The sequence below is a fragment of the Onychomys torridus genome, chromosome 17, assembly GCF_903995425.1.
Source record: "Onychomys torridus chromosome 17, mOncTor1.1, whole genome shotgun sequence".
NCBI lineage: Eukaryota > Metazoa > Chordata > Mammalia > Rodentia > Cricetidae > Onychomys > Onychomys torridus.
In genome coordinates, this window is record NC_050459.1 from 59,485,172 (window position 1) to 59,500,859 (window position 15,688).

Consider the following 15,688-nt stretch of genomic DNA (forward strand, 5'->3'; position numbering starts at 1 on the left):
TTCATGTCGAGTCCATTAACTTTTGACATATTCAGAGAAAATATTCCATTATTTATCCTATTTTGGTGAGTCAAAAATGTACCTAATTCACTTTCTATCCTTTTTTTTTTTTTTTTTTGGTTTTTCAAGACAGGGTTTCTCTGTGTAGCTTTGTGCCTTTCCTGGAACTCACTCTGTAGACCAGGCTGGCCTCGAACTCACAGAGATCTGCCTACCTCTGCCTCCCAAGTGCTGGGATTAAAGGCATGTGCCACCAGTACCTGGCTTCACTTTCTATCCTAACTTGTGTTAAACTGAAAACTATCTTTTGAGGGGTTTGAATTTACATACTTTACATGTCTTTAGTGAGTTTCTTTTCTGAATTTGTTAACAAGGAAAACTATAACTATCTAACCTTCAACTCCCTCAGAGACCCATGAAGGAAATGATATTAACTGCATAAGGAGGAAGTGCAAACAAGCGACTTCCAAAAAAAGTGAGACTTTTCCAACATGGCAGAAACTATGACAGGTTGTAAGAAGCCCTCTGCAATTTTAATGAGCTGCTGAGAGATCTGAATGGAAAGGTCGCTTAGCACCTGCCGATATTCAGTGAGGTCAGAGTTCTTGAGAAGGTGCTCATTCTGCTTTGGAGTGCTCTGCGTCATGAAGCCCTCATCCCCACCGTACTGCTCAAACTGTGAAGGAAGTGGCAGGTGTCGGATAACCAGAAGGACGACGTCATCTCAAAGTCAGCATTGTGCTTCTTGAGGACTTTCTTAATGCCATGATGGTGGAGCTCAGCCACAAGTGTACCTTGAGGTCATCGTTGGTGTAATCTGTATGCCTGATGCACATGGAGAGGAGGTATGCAGGCAGACAGGGCACAGTGCCCGACAGCATCTGGGGCTTCAGATCTGTCACCAGGTCCCGGATGAGGAGGGCCTCGCCCTCTCTGTGGTACTCGAGCGTGCCTTGGAAGTCTTTCTCTTCTTGCTTGACTGTGACCTGTCTTGTGAGTTCACGGTGCCTCCTGTCACTCTGGGCCAATGCCTGGACAGCTTCTAAGTCCTGGCCTTCCTCATGTACTTCAGCTGCTTTTTCAGCTTCCTCTCATTCTTTTCCTGCTTTTCTACCAATTCTTTAAAATCCAGGTTCTTACAGGTGAGTCGCATTATCTCCTGCTGGAACCCAGGCTCCACCTGGGCCTGTGCGGAGAGCAGCAGGGTCTGGCAGAAGGTCTGCTGCTGCTTGCCCATCTCCTCTTCCAGGGCCTCTACCTGGGCCTTGACACGCTCCACCTCTTCTCATGCTCCAGGTTCTGGGCCTCCAGCCACCTGTGTGTCCAGCAGACCCCATGAGAGGCCTCAGTGGCATCTCCCTGGTCCACATGTTTTTCACTGTCGCACCAACTTGTTCTGGTATTGATGTTTGGCCACATGTGCTTGCCAGACAGTCGGCACTGGTCAGCGTTCGTGATCCAGGTCCTGAGGATCAGCACCTCCTCTCTGCGGACCTCCAGCTCCTCCCTGGCCAGCTTGAGCTGGTACAGTAGAAGTCTGTAGCTGTCTGGGGAGCTGTGGGTGGAGTTGTCCTGCATGGACAACTTGGCTGACGACAGCTTTCCTCAGCTCATTCAGGTCATTCTTCAGCTTCTTGTAATCCAACTCAAGCTCTCGTCTCGTCAGACTGTTGTAGGCCAGGTGCGCATCCTGGTCCACATCGCAGCGCATCCTGGTCCACTTAGCAGTGCATCCTGGTCCACCACATCACAGCGCATCCTGGTCCACCACATCGCAGTGCATCCTGGTCCACCACATCGCAGCGCATCCTGGTCCACATCATCGCTGTGCATCCTGGTCCACATCATCGCTGTGCATCCTGGTCCACATCATCGCTGTGCATCCTGGTCCACATCATCGCTGTGCATCCTGGTCCACATCATCGCTGTGCATCCTGGTCCACATCATCGCAGCACATCCATCCTGGTCCACATTGCAGCGCGTCCTGGTCCACATCGCAGCCACTGTTTCATTGTTCCATCTGTACTTTCTTGCTGCCCTGCTGCTCCTTTTCTAGCTGTGCCTGCAGCTTCTTCCTCTCCTGCTCAAGTTCCCACACTCTCTTCTGCAGCTCCAGGAAGACAGTCATGTCCATAGCTGCCTTCGCTACACCAATCTCCTCCACCTGCTGAAGGGCATCCTCCATGTCTCCAATCTCAGAAGTGGAAATGGAGGGGTAATGGGAATCCGAGTCTAAGCTAATTTGATTTGATGGGTTCTTCCTGTGGCCCGGAGTTGGCTCGTCTCAGAGGTTCTCATATCTCTGCTCCAGCCGGGAGTATTCCTTCAGGAGGTTCATGGTACCTGGACCTCTCCTCCTCCCGCTCCTTCTTCATCAAGAGGTTCTCCACCACAGAACTCTGGGAAGATTCAGCTTTTGATTGGTGCAGGATTTGGTTATTAAGATGTTCGTCCTCATCCTTTGAAAGAGCATTTTCATGTTCCTGGTCTGTGACTTGCTTTCTCAGCTCGCCATTCTCCCTGCTGTGGGCACCCTCTAGGACCCTGGGCTCCGACTTGGCCATTTGTAGTTCAGTGCGCAGGCTCTGCACTTCTTCCTGCAGCTGCAGGCTGGCATCAGCCTCCTGGTTGTGTGGTAATGTGCCAGCTCCCTCTTCAGCTTCCCCACCTCCATGGCATGTGTGGAGGCGACTGCAGATAACTGCTCTGACAGAGTCTTGAACTCTTTGTTCCAGGTCATCAACCTTCTGCTGTAGCTGGACCACTTTGTTCTCCACTGAGGTGTTTCAAAGGCTCTGCAGAGCAGGCCTCAATCTTGAGAGCCTTCAGCTCCTGCTTGGCCTTGAGCATCTGGAAGGCACACTGGATGACAATGGCTGCATCCCACTGCTGCTGGAAATATCTACGTGCCATCCAACCCCAGGCATACTTCTGGACGATGGTGGCTTTGTGCTCCTTGAGGACCTGGAGGTAGTTTCTTCGCACAAACATGGCCTGAGTGAAGGACTGGATGATGACCACAGCCTAGCAGACTCTCCGGTAGGCCAGGCAGGCCCTCTACATCTGGTACTGCTTCTCAACACTATGGCTGCATGGGTTCTCCATAGGTGCTCAACCAGCCTGCAGGCCAGGTGTCCTCCATAGAACCTCTGCAGAGTTAAGGTAGCTGCTCTCAGCCTACAGTACTTTACTTTCTGCGGCCAGCCCCAGACTATCTTCTGGATCATGATAGTGGCTTCCTGGAACTTCTCTGCCTGAAGCTTCTCCAGGTAAGCCACCTGGCCTGCCCAGAAGAAGATCTTGGTGCAGCCAACTGGAACTTGCCTGGATCCTTGATGAGACTCTCCAAGACAAACCTGCAGATACTTTTCTTGTGAGTGTTGGCAAGCTCGCTCTTCTTCATCCAGACCTGAAACCAGTTGGAGAAGTAAGATCAGGCTGCGCTGATCTTAATGGTCTCCAATATTCCACAGGCCCTGAGCTGCTGCACGGCTCTCTTTAAGTCAAAGTGGGTTTGAGGCATCGAATGTAGTGTGGCGTTGTGGCATTCAGGGTCTCCATGAGCAGGTTTAGGGAAGTATGGAACTGGAAGCCCACGGATTTCTTGTGCTCCTTGTTGGAGACTTTAATGGGGGGGGGGGGGGTCTGGAAGAACAAATGTTGATCTTGGAAGATGATCAGTTCTTAGTTGTGTTGATGGCAGGAACAGAGTCCTTGTCATCATGGAACAAGTCAGCCACTAGTGGGAACTTGCTGGCCTTCAGGATGTTGTTCTTCATATACCATATCCCTATTTTTCTCCAGAAAACCATCTGAAAGGTACTCTACCTTGTCTGCAAAATGGATGACAACGAAGGCTGTGTTGGACATGCGCGGTTTCTGAAGTGCTGACTGTTGGAATGTCCTTCACAGAGCTTCTGGGCCCAGTTCTGATCAGCTCCTTTGGGGACCTTACACCCTTCATCCAACAACTTTGCTTCTAGGAGGTCTATGCAAGGTTGGTTATTATAAAAGCCAATCAAGGTCCACGGGATCTGCTCCGTCCTGTATTCTTCTTGCTCCAGCTTGAACACGTGCAAATTGAACTGTTGCTGGAGCTTTTCACTGGCACGGCTGACACAAAACTGCTCGAAGCTGTCCATCTCGAATGTCTCAAACTCATAGATAACCAGGACCCCGAGGAAGAAGTGCTGCTTAAGGGAGGAGTGCAAGGCCTTGTTGATGTGCTCCACAATGCAGGAGAACATCTGGACACAGGTGTGCGTTGACCGCTTGCTGCAGGGACATGGTCGTGACCTAGGTCGCTGAGGTGGTGACCAGCTTGCAATGGCACAGCCAGTGCTCCATCTGATTGTGTTCTACTCCCAGCAGGCGACAGAAGTTTCGTAAGTGTTCGTCCTGGGGTGGTGTGCTGCAGGAATCCCCAACTCCTAGGCCTGAATCTCCACAATTCCAAGGTACAACATGGAAGCAATTATCTTAAAGATGCTTATCTGATGAGACTCCAGCACTCCAAGGAGTGTGAGGGCTTGTTGAGTCTTCTCAAAGTCCTCGGCATCATCGACACCCTCAATGGTCATGTTTCCTCCACAGGATGTATAGAAAAAGTCCTCTGCACATGTTAGAGCAAGCTCTTTAAATTCAGGAAGGCTGGCAGCAGCACAGAGCTGGTAAAAGATGTGGTAATTCCTCTCATCACCTGCCTGAAAGACCACCCTGGACCCTCCAGCAAGTACGTCCTCATGTTGGCCCTGATGATGTGGTACTTTTTAGCAAAGCCAATCTCAGTGAACTTCCCAAAGCAGCTGCTATTGTCCTTTCGAGTGGTCTTGGCCTGACCTGATGGCCTTCATGATGGGACTGTATGCAGGACCTTCTCTTCAATGTTGATATCACTGGCTGAGCCACCAACCCTGGCAAAATAGTGCATGGCATACTTGGCTGACACAGTCTTCCCTGCTCCAGACTCTCTGCTGACGATGATCAATTGGTTCTCTTCATCTCTGGCCATCTGCTTATAGGCTGCTTCTGCCATGGCAAAGATGTGGGGGTCCATGTCACCCATATTTTGGCCACTATCGGCACAGATGATATCTTATCCATAGATTGACAGCTGCTCATATGGATTGATGACAACAAGCACAATACCACAATAAGCATAGATATGGTTGGACTCCAGGAAACGGACCTTTAGGTTATGCAGAACTGCGGGCTCATGGAGATGGCTGAGTGTGTGAGGTCATTTTCTCCTACTGAGATATCTGGACCCATAAGAATCGCAACTATTACTTTGGACATTTGAGTATTCCCGAACTGTGTCATCTTCCAGTCTGAGCTGTAGACTCTTACCCCCCTCTTTGTAGTCCTGGGTTAGTTCAGCAGAATACCACACTTCATCTAGGTCAGGGATTCTGACCCTTGTAGAGCTCTTGCTGTATGATATGTCCCCACTGGCCGAGCTGGAGCTGGGTCGGTGCTCTCAGAGGCCGGAGGCCCGGCTCCTCACTCCCCTGTGTGCTCTTGCTGCACGGGTGCACTGCTGGTGCAATCTTCTGGACCGGTCCCAGTTCCTCTGAGCTCCTTTCTCAGTGGACGAACCTGCTGGCACCTACGCCAGCTCACCCAGGACCCCGGAGCAACCTTTACTCCCTGGGCAGCAGCAGGCAGAGGCAGTGCTGAGGTCAGGAGTGGCAGGAGGGCAGGGAGAAGGCGCACTGTGCTCCAGGCTCATACTTCAGGTTCCCCCTCCCCGTTTGACATCACCATAACTATAGTTATTTTCTTGATGTCTCATGCATCTATCTGTGCTCTTACACTTCTCTAGAGCACAGAGTATTGCTTAGAAATTAACTTCTTCTCTTAACTACAAACCTGATGATTGATGTCCTCCACTGCACCTAATTTTCTACATCTTGGAGCTGGGAGTAGTGACACACCTTTAATCCCAGCACTTGGAAGGCAGAGGCAGGTAAATCTCTGTGAATTCGCAGCCAGCCTGTTCTACGGAGTGAGTTCCAGGATAGCCAGAGTTACACAGTGAGTGAGACCCTGTCTTGAAGGAAAAAAGAAAAGAGAAAAAATAATCATGGTAATTATCACTATCCTTTCTAATCAGTCATTTTCTGTATGCTTGTTGTATGTTGTGTGTTGACTTCCCTACTTCTGATGGCAATATTGTCTGTCACCACTGTCCAGTTTTGTGCCTCTCTTTCCCAACACAAAACTAAACAGAAACTGGAAACAGATTCACCACATGCTGATGTTAAATCTGTAATTCATTCGGGGATCAGAACTTTCTCCTTGAAAGACCAGATAATTGTCAGGCATACTGGCACAGGCCTATAAGCCAAGCACTTGGAAAACAGATGGAAGCCTGCCATGAATTGTAGGCCAGCCTGGACTACAGGAGGCCAACAGGGGCTACATAACAAAACCCTATCTCAAAAGCAAATAGTTTAAGTTTTGTGGTCTCCATAGTAATAATTCTGCCAATGTAGCAAAAGCAGCCGTAAACAATGGTAAATTAACGCAAGACTACACTCCAATAAGTACCTACAGAGGCCACAGAAACTGGCCCAAGAGCCATACATAGCGTGCCTGCTCCTGCTTGGCCTTATCATTAGACCTCTTCAGTGACTGGACCAACCATTAACTCTTTCACTTACTGCTCTGATTACTGCGTTCTTTCTGGCTTTTGCATTAAAAAAGGCACTCGGGAGGCAGAGGCAGGTGGATCTCTGTGAGTTCGAGGCCAGCCTGGTCTACAGAGCTAGTCCAGAGAGAAACCCTGTCTCAAAAAAAAAAAAAAAAAAAAAAAAAAACAGAGAGAGAGAGAGAGACAGACAGACAGACAGACAGCACAAGGTGGATCAGTAACTTATGGCCAGTACCAGAAGCCAGGAAGCCAGGATGAAGAGTCCATTCTGTTAAGGAAGGGAATGTTGCCTCTCCAATGGTCAACTGTGAATAACATAGTTACTTCCAGATATTTGCTCTGGGAATATAGTTACTCCCTATATCCAACTATGCTCTACTCTTCCCATCCCCATATCAAATCTCTCCTTTCACCAAGCCCTAATACATGTGACCTGCACTTTTACCTGAGGCCCTTACACTGTCATGATTTTAGACTGTCTTGCTTAGTGACTTTTATCTCACTGGCCTAGGCTATCTACGGAATATACTAGATAGCTACCATAGCATCTTACCATCCACAGCCATCCATGGATATATATATATATATATATATATATATATATATATATATATATATATATATATATATATATATAAAATTCTAACCCTCCTCATATTTATAAAGATTAAAGTAAGTGGTCTCTTCATACTAATTATACCATTTTCCAAAAGAAAAAAAAAAGTATAGGCTAATCCTTTTGATCTTCCCAGCATGAGGTCTTCTAAAATCAACTAGAATATCATATTGTCATAGGACTACTCAGAAAAGCCTATTTTGCAATTTTATAGTAAACATCCTACAGGAATGATTGATTTAGGGTAACATTTGGCTTTCTAGAACTAGGAAGATATAACTTAATCCTTAAACCATTTTCTGCTACCTAGATCTAAGAGAAGTCTCACTGAAAACCTTTTCAATCTTCCTCCTATAGAAAATACACACAAATATTTATACAAATTTTGCATAAAAGGTCTAAGGGCCTATTTTTAAAAAGCTAAGAAAATGCCTCAGAGGGTCTCATATTATCTGCTCACAGCCTAAATTACTTAAATTTCCATTTTAATATAAGACATTTAAAGAAATTTCACTGTATTAAGAATGTGGCAGAGTTTTTTTTAGATACCAACTATTATACTGTAGTCTAAAAAAACATAAACAAGGGCTGAAGAGATAGCTCAGTAGTTAAACACTGACTGCTCTTCCAGAAGACTAGGGTTCTGAATCCTAGTAACCACATGGTAGCTAGTAACAGTCTGTAACTCCAGTCCCAGGAGATCTGACGCCCTTTTCTAGACTCCAAAGACATCACGCATATTATGCATAGACATACAAGCAGACAAAACAAAACTATTTTTAAAAATTATAATCAATGGAAAAAGGGGAAATTGATGGTGAGGAGCAAAGACATGGAGAGGAGAGGAAGAATGTCACCAGTCTTCAGGATTTCTAGTTCCGTCAGCACCTCCTGGACCACTCGGGTGGCCGTGTGAAAGGGCTCAGCACAGGTTTTCTGTGGATCTCACACGTTCCTGGATCGCCACTGTCTATTTACTTGATACTTTAGTTCAATGATCAATTCTTGACTCCCTCACCTCTCCACCTGCGTCAGCACTGGGACGTCCTCCACATAATCCTGTACTCACTCTCACCTGCTCCCAGGGTAGCACATTCTTCTCATTTTTGTCCTCCTTTTGATACCCACCCCTTCCAAGCAAAGAACAAAAAACACCTTCTCATAGCAGCCCCCCCCCCCCACAGGGTCCTTGCACTCCCTCTTCCTCTATCCAACTGCTGAGCACACAGCCCCAGGATCCCTGTTGATCTTCCTCTCCAATACAACCACTTGTAGCTGTATTTGAGGGTAAGGAATGCTGCTGGCATCTATTTTCTTTCACCTTGCAAAAGCTCCTCTGTTTGTATAAGGGTTCTAGCATAGAATTAATCACCCTTCCATGAGATTTGTATCAATCATTTGACACTAAATTATGTATCATTTCCTATTAAATGGTTCCTAGTATGAATGTTGCCCTGCTCGTTAATTCATTAGCTCCTTATGAGTCAAGATTAGCAATGCAAGATAAACAGCAGACTCAAAATATTTGTAGAAGTTAATTGAAAGTGTTGAAGATCCTTTTCTGGTTTTTTTTGTTTGTTTGTTTTTTAATAAGCATGTAACATGGTGGTAGTTTGTATGTAACTGGCCGCAAATATCTTACAGGGAGTGGCAGGCACTATTAGGAAGTGTGGCTTTGTTGGAGTAGGTCTGGCCTTGATGGAGGAATGATGTCACTGTTGGGGGTAGGCTTTCAGGTTTTCTATGCTTAGTTAGGATAACACCATGTGTCATTCATTTCCTGTTGCCTGTAAGATGTAAGACTCTCAGCTACCTCTCCAGCACCACATCTGCCTGCATGCTGCATGCTCCCTGTCATGAGGATAAAAACTGTAAGCGAATCACCCCAATTCAACACTTTCTTTATAAGAGTTGCTGTGGTCATGGAGTCTTTTCACAGCAACAGAATCCCTAACTAAGACAATTACTATACATAACAAAGGATGACCTCTTCATACATGTGTTAAATATATTTTGATCATACTCACCCCTACTACCTTCTCTTAGTCCCCTCCTGATCCCACTGACTCCCTTTCTCTTTTCACTAGTCCCCCTTCTACTTTTACGTCTCTTTCTTTTGTGACCCACTGATGTTAAATGTAGGTCTCTAGATAGGAAATTAAGCAACTTACCTTGGCTATGCCAGGAAAGAAAATCTCTCTCCTCAGCAACCATTAACCGCCTGTAGATATCATGCAGGTAATCACAGCTATTGAGAGTTCAAGAGTACAACAACTGTGCCACGCCCTGAGGACAAAAGCCCAAGCTATTTCTCTCCTTCCTCTGGCTTTAACATTCTGTTTGCCTCTTCTGATGTCCCCTGAGCCTTGAGATAATGAAGACATCCCAGTTAAGGCTGAGCATTCACTGATTATTTATTCTCTCTTCTGAGTCTCTGCAGAACCTGCCAGCCATTGCAAAAGAGAAGCTCCAGTGACCGAAGCGTACAGCACCACTAGTCTATGGACATAAATATAAATATTAAGTAAGGTAGTTTGACAACATGTCCACTTAGCAAAACAACAGGCTTAGGGCGTATCCCATCCCCCATCCCCCACCCCCCCCCCCCCCCACTCCCCACCCCCACCCCCCCACCCCCCACCCCCCGCTATTGTCTATTGACTTCAGGGCTTACAGTACTAGGTGTGAATTCCCTGCTACCTAGAAAGCCTCAATCCAATTAGAAAGTTGTTAGTTATCTCCTAACTGTCATGTCATTGTTGTACCACTGGGAACATCTTGTCCAGCAAGCTGATAGTGCAGAGTTCACAGTCCACAGCTGAGGAAGATTACTGATGACAATTCTCCCTCAGCAACCTGAATAGCACCCTCCTTCTGGCATTATAAAATCTAGACAGCAGAGAAGAAGCTTCCAGCTCAATTCCAGTTTGATTTCTCTGTTCTGAAACCAAAGTATGTGATGTCTTCAGCAACAGTATCCTATCATCTAGTTCTGGTGGGCAACTAACAGCTGTAGCAATGACCTGTATCATTTTGGGGACTTCAGGGGTCTCCCTAACCAACTAACTACTTATAGGAAGACAGCCCATCCTTGATGCTAGGATTTTTATTTAATAACCTACTGGTCCTTCTTTTCTTTTAAACTATCTAAATATAAAAATCCAAACTATGTATCTCAGTTCCCAACAAATTGTGGGAAACATGTTACCACATAAAAGAGTCTCTAGCCATTTTCCTTTAATTAAAAGTTTTTAAATAGGTCTCAGTGTTTAATTCTATTTATTTTAACCATGATTAACTCAAAGTTCACCAAGGCAGTTTTTCCAAGGACAACTAAAAGGCCCAAATTGGAAATATTTAGTCACTAACCATCAAAAGGGTAAACCGTAAACTGATTTTTCCTACTCACAGGTGTATAGTACCAATACTTGGGAAACTAAGGTAGGGGATGATGAGTTTAAGGCTAGTCCAAGCTAGACAGTGAACTCAAGATCAGCCTCGGTTCTATGGCAAGGCTCAGTCTTTCAAAAGATAAGGTGTTTCTTTTTGTTTTACAATATGCTATTCTATAATATCTCAAGTTTCAATTTTAAACAACAGGAACATTTATGAATAACATATTGTTAAGTTCCTTGTATAGTAAAATTAAGGTTATCTGTACCTTAATGACCCTGGTCTTATTAATACCAGCAGCTTAATAAATGATTTCTAGGTACTTCAGTCTCTGACAGCAAGAGTAACAAAGACAGATGCTGTGGATATCTATATGCTGTGAATGTGTTGCTCTGATTGGTTAATAAATAAAGTGCTGACTGGCCAGTAGCCAGGCAGGAAGTACAGGCGGGACAAAGAGAGAGGAGAATTCTGGGAAATGGAAGGCTGAGTCAGGAGACACCGCCAGCCATTGCCATGAGAAGCAAGATGTGAAGGCAGAATTGAGAAAAGGTACCAAGCCATGTGGCTAAATATAAATAAGAATTATGGGTTAATTTAAGTATAAGAGCTAGTCAGTAATAAGCCTGAGCTAATGGCCGAACAGTTTTAATCAATATAAGCCTCTGTGTGTTTACTTGGGTCTGCAGACCAGAGTGGGACTGGAGAAAACTCCAGCTACAGACAGAGATTATTTAGTAGTAGGTAAATGGGTGCTGGTTCTTGCTTCATAGTTATTTTGTATTTGTTTTCAAGAAATTTCTATTTGACAGCTTTGTGAGTAGAAATTGTAACTTGCAATCAAGATCAATGTTTTGCATATTTTTCACTTCATCTTCTGACATTACAACATCCAGCTGGGATGTAGGGGCTCTAACTTGGAGTCCTGATTGTTATACAAGAAAAAGTGGTGGGGCAGGCACTCAAATTGTAAGGAACAAAGGATGTATACGCCTTGGCCTCTTAAGATAGAAATGAATGCTCCATGAAGACTTTGTTTTCCCCCTTAATGGCCATGTCATCAGTTTTGGAATGCTAATAACTAAATGCAATCTGTACTAAATAATCTAATGTCTTGGGCTATAAACACATACTTTCCCTTCCAAAAGAAAAATAAGAAGAGCAGCTGTAAGTCAATATCCAGAAAGGTTTTTTGTTTTATCTTAGCAGAAAAGAAAAATATGTTCCTTCAAATGATATTTAGTACAGAAGTTCAGTAAAACAGATAGAACTTAAATAGTAGCTTTGGTTCACTGGGGGTAGAAGCAGAGATTCATACTCTCTCCTCATTCCCTACCCCTCAGGGAGACAGGAAAACCTTAAAGAACTGTTTTAAGTGATACTTGTCTGTAAAGCTGCAGGACTTGCTGAGAAAACTCAGCTTCTGAATGTACAATTGAATTGGCATGCCAGCAACAGGTCTTAGCTGCTTAAATTATCCAGGATGAGTCTGAGTCACCTTATCTACAAAATAGAGATTACTGTATCAGATCCTTCTGAATGCTAAAGAACAATGTGAAAAGTAGCAGAAGAGTGTATCTTATAGGAACTCTAAAATTGGGCAATTAACCTTTGCTTCCCAGATTCCCAGATAGCATTTTATATATTTAGATTTATAAAGATAAATGTCAGAGATAAAAGTATAGACTTTTTACCTTCTTATCTACTTTATAGATAAAAGTAGATTATAGATATGTAGAGATAAATGTATAGCTAATTGGATTATAAAGGTGTATATCAGAGATTTAAGTATAGATATGTGGGTATAAAGACACACAATTATGGGTATAGGCATACAGGTCAGTAGTTCATTGGAGGAGAGAAAGCAGATTAAACCCCAAAGTTACACACACACACACACACACACACACACACACGCACGCACGCACGCACGCACACACACACACAAAATCAGTTAACAAGCAGCCAATTTAGAAACTTCTACATCAATCTCTCTATTTCTATGCTCAATTGTAAGTATTTCTTCAGAAGTTTTTCAAAAAAAATTATAGTTGAGAAAGCAAGTACAATCCTGGTCCTTGTTTTATACACTGTCTTAGTTCATCTTATGCTCACACTTAGTTTCTCTTGATGGCCCACCAAAATGTCTACCGGGAGGTAGAGTTCTTTCATGTCTCTTATCTTTTAAATCTGAGTATTTTTAAAGTCTGAAAGCTCTACATCTTTATTTTGTGATGTCCTAATGGTACTAGGGTAAAACTGGAATTTTACTAAGCCTCCAAATTACCTTAAGCAGAAGACACGAAGACACCCACTCTCTACCTTCCTCCATCCTTCCCTTCTACTCCCTCCCTCTCTCTGACCTCAGAACAAATATGGAGAGCGCTGCTCCAGGAAAATGAAACAGCACCTGACAACTGGGGAGGTGATACTACAGAGCATCACAGACACTGCCCAGCAGGGGGAAGTGTTGTCTAGCTATTCAGAGAACTTAATCGCATCAATAAAAATAAAACTACTTCCCAAAAATGTCTAAGCTTTTAGGAAGAAAAATTCTCATATTTGAAGGGTATCTAAATTGATTTCTATTTTCTATTTCTTTAATCAGATTACAATGGCATCACAACCTCACTATCCACTGCTCACAATCACTTAGGCCTGTGGGTCGATGTATCATGCCTCTAGGTCAAGGATGATCCCAGAATGAAGAGAAGACTCCTAATGTAGTTTTATATTCTGTGTCAACCCCCACCACAGACCCCATCCTCACTTGCAGAGAAAGTGGTGAGCAGTGACAGCCAGGGCCCAACTGCCCCACCAGATTTCAAGCCATTTTATGATGGCTCCTACTTTAAATATCTCCCTACACTGCATAAAAACATAATATGTTCCAGGGCTATTGGTACATGCCTTGAATCCAAATACTTGGAAAGCAGAGCCAGGTAGATCTCTGTGAGTTCTAGGCCAGCCTGGTACCCAAAATTTTATCTTCAAAGAGGGAGTTATTGTCCTGTCACAGTGACAAAGGCCCCAAGTGTCAATGACCAGGGTGATGAAGATTATACTCCTAATCCTTCAAGAAGACAGTAAACATCTCTTATGACTAACTTAAGACTATCATCATTAAAAATATTTTGGTTCAACCCAAATAATTAATGTCTTAAGTATTTAACAAAAACTTTCAAAACTACTAGAAGAAACCACAAGAGAAATACCTTCTTGGCACTGGTGTAGGCTATTTTGCTTTTCTTTTGTATGAGACATCAAAAGCACAGACAAAATAAAAGAAAGAAAAAAGAGGCTGCTAAGAAATGAGCTGGGGAGAGCCTTTCTGCAGGGACAAGCCCCTGATAGATTATCCAATTCCACGTCAGCCCTACACACACACACACACACACACACACACACACACACACACACACCCCTCACAGGGGAAAGGGGCAACAAAGAGACTCAGCAGTTTGCATTTATATACACATACGTATGTATGTATAATAATAATTAAAAGAAGGCATGACACTGAAAGGGAGAACAGAAGGAGCTGAAAAGGGGAGAGGAAGGGATAAAAATGAAAGACAGCAGCCACATGCAAAATTCTCCAAAAATAATGATCTCAAATTAAAAACAAGTAGGACCACATCATTGTAAAAATGTCTGCACAGCAAATTCAAATGCTGTGCAGCGAAGACATCAGTTAACAGAATAAAGAGCTTGCGGAAGGGGAGGGAATACTTGCAAAACAAACATCTGACAACTAGCAAATAGAATGCATCTTAAATAACTCAATACCAAGAAAACAAATAACTGGGCTTTTTTAATGGACAGAGAATACTAACAGACATGTCTCAAAGGCTTAAAAAAGGACAAACATGGCCGACAAGTACATGAAACTCTGTTCAGCATCACTAACTGGTCTGAGTGAGAATGGCCCCACAAGTCATGTGTTTGAATACTTTCTCCCCAGTGAGTAGAACTGTTTGGGAAGGGTGAGGGGTGTGGCCTTGTTGGGCGAGGTGTGTCACTGCAGGCTTGGAGGTTTCAAAAGTCCACTCAATTCCCAGTGTGTCCCTCTCTGCCTTGTGCCTCTGAATCAAGGAATAAGCCCTCAGCAACAGCAACGCCCCTGTCTGCTTGCTGCCATGTCATGGTGATCATGGACTCCAACCCTCTGAAACTGTAAGCAAGCTCCCAACAAACTCTTTCTTCTATGCATTGCCTCGGCCACTGTGTCTCTTCACAGCAATAGTAAAGCAACTAAGACACTAATTATTTTGGGGAAAAGGTCAAACCACTAGATAGCACCTCATACCTGCTAGAAAGGTCATTACCAAAAGGACAAAGATGTGTCAGAGAGGATTCAGGAAGAAAAAGAAGGTTCCCTGCACACTGTTGCAAGGAATGTAAGTAAGTAAAGACATTATGAAAAACAGAATAGAGACTCCTACAAACATAGACATAGAATGAACATGTGATCCATCAATCCTGTTTCTAAATACACAAAGAAGAGAACACTTGTGGGGTTTTTGTATTGTTATTCAAAATATCCAAGATGCTGACACAACCTAAGTATTTCTGGAGGATTAAATGGAGGGGGCAAAGTGAGATAAATACCAATGAAATACTATTAAGAAAAAAAATCCTGTCATTTGTAACAACACAAATAAATATGAAGAACATTTTGCTAAGTAAAATAAGACAGGCACAGAAGAAAAACAATATTGTATTATCTCATACGTAGAATGTTTTAAAAGTAAAGGACAAGCAAGATGACGTATGGGGTAAAAGCACCTGCCACACAAGCCTGATGCCCTAAATTTGATTCTCAGAACCCTCATAAAAGTGGAAAAAAGAACAAACTCCACAAAGTTGTCCTCTGACCTCCACTCACCTACTCTGGCACATACTTGCCCCACATGCACAAACACATACTGCATGCATCTGCATCACGCACACACACACACACACACACACACACACACACACACACACACACGCACACACACACACGCACACACACACACAC

At 43.9% G+C, this 15,688-nt stretch overlaps 1 pseudogene; it reads right to left on the reverse strand.

The window, feature by feature from the left end:
* Positions 1 to 430: 430 nt before the first annotated feature.
* The window catches only part of LOC118597779, a 155,399-nt pseudogene continuing 140,141 nt past the window's right edge, over positions 431 to 15,688 (reverse strand).